The sequence below is a fragment of the Crotalus tigris genome, unplaced genomic scaffold, assembly GCF_016545835.1.
Source record: "Crotalus tigris isolate CLP2741 ecotype Arizona unplaced genomic scaffold, ASM1654583v1 scf7180000020932.1150333, whole genome shotgun sequence".
NCBI classification, from domain to species: Eukaryota; Metazoa; Chordata; class Lepidosauria; order Squamata; family Viperidae; genus Crotalus; species Crotalus tigris.
Window position 1 is genome coordinate 959315 of NW_024098263.1, and position 6229 is coordinate 965543.

A 6229-nucleotide genomic window follows, 5' to 3' on the forward strand; every position below is an offset into this window, starting at 1 on the left:
CATAATTTAGTAAAAATCCATTATTCATAAAATAAATGAAACTTTGTTGTTCCATACTTCTTCTGAATATATTCTGTCCATCTTCTCCATACATTAAAATATCTCTCTTGAGAATGGTCCTTTAAGTAAGCAGAAATTTTAGCCATTTCTGCTAAATTAGAAACCTTAAATACCCGTTCTTCTAAAGAAGGCAGAGAATCTTTTTTCCAATACTGACCCACCAATAGTCTTGCTGCTGTTATTAAATTCAGCATTAAAATAGTTTCTTTAACATCAAAATCCACAAAAATTCCCAAAAGAAATAATTGGGGAGTAAATTTAATTTTCCTTTTAAAAACCTTTTGAATGTTCCACCAAATCATAATCCAAAAAGCTTTAATATTTTTGCAAGTCCACCAAACATGAAAATAAGTTGCGTCCAAGGAACCACATCTCCAACATTTGGGTTGCAAATTCGGATACATACAAGATAACTTTTTAGGATCCAAATGCCATCTATAAAACATTTTATAAAAGTTTTCCCTCAAGTTTTGTGCTTGAGTAAATTTAACATTTCTAACCCAGATTATCTCCCAAGAATCCATTAAGATTGGTTCCTGTATATTCTGGGCCCATTTGATCATACAATCTTTTACTAACTTTGTTTCTGAATCCAATTTTATCAACTCATTATAAATTCTTTTAATATGAGCAAATTTCTGATCTTTAATCTGAATTACCAAATTCTCATCTGTTAAAGTAATTCCCACCTTCTTATCTACTCTCCATCTCTCCATTATTTGTAAATATTGAAACCATGATTGTAAAATATTTTCTTGCCTTAACAAATCAAAAAACTTTAATTGCCAATCTGTACCTGACCAAATATCTGGCTGAGATATTAACAGTCTAATAAGCTCTCCATGCCCCATTCTCAAGTTCTTCAAGGGCCGGAGAACGAGATCCAGACTGGGTGGGGATGGTTTAGCAGGCCTTAAAAAAAAATCCTTGGCAATGTCCTGTCGTGCCAACAATGACTTGTCGGCTTGGATGTTGCAACACCAGGGTGGAGTGATCTGAAGAGAAATCATGAGTCACGATCCTTGTAGGCCAGAAGGTAGCTTAGCTGGTGACGTCTGGAGATGTAGATTGCGGCACTTCCCATGCCGAATTCTTTCCGGGTGACCAGCCCAGGGATCAGGCAGGTCCATAAATGCGTGAAGAGAACCGAGAAGGCACTCACAACTGCGATCCAGGAGAGTTGTGGGTTTCATCCAGGATTAGGACAAACCATGAAGGCTTCTTGGCTCGTCTTGGTGGTGTTGGCCAGCCTCTCGCTTCTCCTGACAGTCCGCTCTGAAGATGCCCCGCCGGTCTCTGGAGCACCTGAGGTGGTGACGTCCCATTCTGGACATCTGCCCGTAAGTGTGGACCTCTAGCGGTGATTCTGTTAGAAATTCAGCAAAGATGTGTGTTAGAAAAAAAATGAGAAAAAAAATTGATTATGGGTGTGGAACAGTTGCCCTACCAGGAAAGATGCCTTGTTTACTAGGCATCTATCTTTGGAAAGAAAGACTGTGAATGCAGGTAGTCCTCGACTTACGACCAAAACTAAGCTTTGTTGTTAAGTGAGAAAGTGGTAATGTGAGTTTTGCCCCATGTTACGACCTCCATTGCAAATATTGAGCAAGTCCTTTATGTATCACACCTTTGCTGGTAGTCCTCGGTTTACGACAGCAATGGAGCATGTAGGAGGGTCGCATAGTCACGGGGTCACGTGATCCCCCGACAAGCAGAGTCAGTCGCGAAGCCCAGATTCACTTAACAACGGTGTGACCAGAATTTCCATCCTTAAGCAAAGGGAGTTGTTAAGTCAGTCCTGTCCAATTTTGCAACCCTTTTGCCATGTTTTTTAGCAAATCACTGCAGTTGTTAAGCGAATCACATGGCCGTTAAGCGAATCCGGCTTCCTCCATTGACTTTGCTTATCACAAGCCAGCTGGGAAGGTCGTAAGTGGTAATCCCTTGACCCCAGGACCCCACAACTGTCATAAATACACACTGGTTGCCAAGCAGCCAAATTTTGATCATGTCACCATGGAGAGGCTACAATGGTCGTAAGTGTGGAAAAACAGTCATAAGTCACTTTTTTCAGTGCTTTTATAACTTTGAACAGTCACTAATTGAACTGTTGTAAGTTGAGGACTACTAGTATTTATTTTCTGTGGTCTTGCAAACTCCGTGCGTGCTTGTTGCGGAGCAAAATATTGTGGATGGCATCTGAAAATTTAAGCAAACACAAACATACACACCCTGCTTTTCTAAGAATGGAATAGAATAGAATATGGAATGGAATTGAATGGAATGGAATGGAATAGAATAGAATAGAATAGAATAGAATATGGAATGGAATGGAATATGGAATGGAATTGAATGGAATGGAATGTGGAATGGAATATGGAATGGAATGGAATAAAATATGGAATGGAATGGAATAAAATATGGAATGGAATAGGAATAGAATATGGAATGGAATAGAATGGAATGGAATAGAATAGAATAGAAAATATGGAATGGATGGAATGGAATGGAATAAAATAGAATAGAATATGGAATAGAACAGGAATAGAAAATGGAATGGAATAGAATAGAACAGAATTAGAATAGAATAAAATAGAATAGAATAGAATAGAACAGAACAGAACAGAACAGAATAGAATATGGAATGGAATATGGAATAGAATAGAATAGAGCTGGAGGGACCTTGGAGATCTTCTAGTCCAGCCCCCTGCTGGAGCAGGAGACCCTATACCAAGACCAGAAAGAAACTCCTCATCCCATTTTTTCTTTTTTTTAAATTTCCCCTCTTCTGACTTCTATCTCATCCTTCTTTCCAATCCAGATTGAAGCGTCCAGATTGTCCAAAGCTTGGTGGAAGAAATTTATCCAGGAAAGCCAGAGCCAGAAGAAGACCCCACCCCCCGGACCTGGATCCTACGGCCCCTTAGGCGATATCAATCACTAATGATGGATCTGCCAGGGATATTCCCACAATGCCTTATGATCCGGTCCTCCCATCCCAGGGACGCACTTGGTCTTCCTTGCCTTCCGCCTCCGATCGGCCTGGGGCTTTTGCAAGTGCAAAAAGATTCCTAACGTGTAGGTGTCTCCCATGACCTGAACTCTGTGTCTGTGTGTGTGTGTGTGTGTGTGTGTGTGTGTGTTACGAAGGACCAATCCAATCGCTCTTTCTTCTCACACCAGCTGGATCCCACGATGGACGCTTCGCGGACCCTTCCTTCTCCTCTGTTATTAATTTCAGCATCTTGGTTCGTGTTTTCCAACAGCCGTCAGATTCCATTTCTCTCTGATCTGGGATACAACCCTTCGTTTAGTGACCTTTCTGAGTTAGAACGGCGCTGAAAAAAAGTGAACTTAAGGACCGATCCTCGCATTTACGACCGGTGCAGCATCCTCAACAAGACACGTGATCAAAATTTGGGTGCCCGGCAACTGTTAAATGTTTTCAACGGTTGCAGCGTCTCAAGGGATCCATTTTGCAGCCTTCCCAGCTGGTTCCTGGGAATGAAAAAAATCAATGGGGGAAGCCAGACTTGTTTAACGGCCACGTGATTCACACAACGACTGCAATGATTCCCTTAAGAACTGTGGCAAAACGGGTTCTGAAATTGGGTGCGACTCACTTAAACCTTGCTTAAAGCTGGCTGTAAATCGAGGACTTCCTGTATGTGAGCGAGCCCAACTCAGTGGAGGAAGCCAGTTTTGCTTAACGACCACATTCACTTAACAACTGCAGGGATTCGCTTAACAACCGAAAGGCTGGCCTCAGTTGTGGATGTGAGTGAACCCAAAGCGAAACATGTGAATGGGACAGAAAGAGCCACTTTTCTTAGTGCCAAACAGTCACTAAGTGAACAGTCGTAAGTCAAGGACTACCTGTGTCCAGAAAGGGATCTTATTAGATCAATTTCTCAAACATGGCCGCTGTGAGGTGTGGGGACTTCAGCTACAGATGGACCTTCTCTCAATGTGATATTTAAATAAATAAAATTTATGAAAGTTATATATGTTCCATATTACACTCTCAGCTGTCTTTGGTTTTCTTCTTTTTGCCTTTGACATGATGATAATAATTCTGGTTTAACTATTCTTGGCCTTTCCAAGTGAGGCCTCTAACTCTTGGAAGATGGCATCTCAGTTTATTGAAACCAGGGTTTTACAATCCTGGCAACTTCATGTCTGAAGTTCAACTCCCAGAATCCCCCAGCCGGCATGCTTTACGAGGGGTGGCCTTCAGCTCCCAGAATCCCCCAGCCAGCACACTTTAAGAGAGGTGGACTTCAACTCCCAGAATCCCCCAGCCAGCACACTTTAAGAGAGGTGGACTTCCACTCCCAGAATCCCCCAGCCAGCATGCCTTAAGAGGGGAGGACTTCAATTCCCAGAATCCCCCAGCCACTGTGTGTGAAGATGGATGGACTTCCACTCCCAGAATTCCCTAACCAGGATGCTGGATGGGGAATTCTGGGTATTGAATTTTGCACCTGCTGGCCGGGGAACTCTGGGAATCAAAGTCCAAATATCCTCTCTGGGGCACTCTAGGACTTCATCCATTTATGGGGAATTCTGGGAATTGAAGTCCATACACCTTAAATTTCCCATTTAAAAAAAACCTGCTCTAAACATCTGCATTTTCCTTGCTGTGCAGCGCCAATGCCAGCCGTTTGTGCTCAGATGCCTTCATGCTGGCTCTGGAAAGCTTAGCCAGGTGGAAGCTGGTTCTTCCCCCGCTGTTCAACAGGTGCAGGGGCTTCACATGCTGGGAAGATGGAGAAATACTCCAAAAAGTCGGTTAAAAATAAAAAGATCCTGTTTTTTTCCCCCAGCCAAAACTGCCGGCTGTTGTGAGAATTCCCCCCCCCCAGCCCAACCGTTAAACCTCCAGGTTCCTCAATCCCCATGTGGGGACCTTGTCAGTTAGTTTCCTTCTGCCTGGGGTCCCATCTTCCCCTTCCTGCCCCCCCCCCAGCACGGAGGGCTGCCTGGAGGAACTTCCCTTTCTAAGGAGGCCTCCAGATCATCTCTTGAACCTCCGTTCCTGCTCCTCGGACAGAGAGGATCCCACCGTCCCTGAGAAGCTGCATTTCCGGCTGCGGGGATCATGCGGGGTGTGTGGGTGCTGCTGGTGATGCTGCTGGTGCTGAGCTGGGCTGGGACCCTGCCGGAGACGACCCAACTTGGGGCCCTGCGAGGAGCAGAGGAGGACCCAGAGCTTCGTGCCGGAGGACCCGTGCCGGTGAGCACATCTGTCAGGATTTGATCTCAGCGCCCTGACCTGCTTTGCTCACTTTAGGGCACTCTTCAGAAGTGCCAGGTTGAGTTTTGCACACTCAGGCCGGAAGGATGGGGGTCCTTTCCCCCCTCCCCCCAAAAACAGGGACAGTGGGTTGAAGAGGGAAAGTTGGTGGGAAAATAAACAGAGAATGCTGGTTTGTTCATGTGATGTATTTAATCTGGTTAGGAGAGACCCAGCATTTGTATTTGTACAACCGTTAGGCTGAATCTCAGATGGTTTATTGGTCTGGTCTGCAAATGTGCCCACAGGTAGTCCTCGACTTACGACAACAATTGAGTCCCAAATTTCTGTTGCTAAGTCAGGCAGTTTTTAAATGAGTTTTGCCCCATTTTATGACCTTTTTTGCCACCGTTGTTAAGTGAATCACTGTAGCTGTTAAGTTAGTAACACGGTTGTTAAGTGAATCTGGCTTCCCCCATTGACTTTGCTGATCAGGAAGTCACCAAAAAGTGATCACGTGACCCCGGGACACTGCGATCGTCGTAAATATGAGTCAGTTGCCAAGCGTCTGAATTTTGATCACATGACCACGGGGATGCTGTAATGGTCATAAGTGTGGAAACGGGTCGTAAGTTCCTTTTTTCGGTGCTGTTGTAACTTTGGTCACTAAAAGAACTGCCTGTGTAAGTTGTAAGTTGAGGACTGCCTGTGGTGCTTGGCCACGAAGCCCCTGGTACGTTTTTTCCAAATGGACTGATTTATCTCCAAATTGAGGAGGGGTCCTTAAGAGCAGGAGCTCGGCAGTGGTCTGAGGGACCGTATTCCCAACCTCTCCCGGCAGGGGGGTGGGCTAGAAGACCTCCAGGGGCCCTTCCAACTCTCTTATTCCTTTATTCTTCTTTTCCAGGAGGTGAAAATTCAGATTTTTCCCAG

General features: G+C 44.5%; 1 long non-coding RNA gene across 1 annotated transcript; it reads left to right on the forward strand.

Annotated features, from left to right (window-relative positions):
* The first annotated feature begins 762 nt into the window (after positions 1–762).
* Positions 763–4087, forward strand: LOC120319678. The gene is made up of 2 exons (XR_005559809.1): positions 763–1400; positions 2882–4087. It is a non-coding gene; the product is annotated as an uncharacterized LOC120319678 (long non-coding RNA).
* Positions 4088–6229: the final 2142 nt, after the last annotated feature.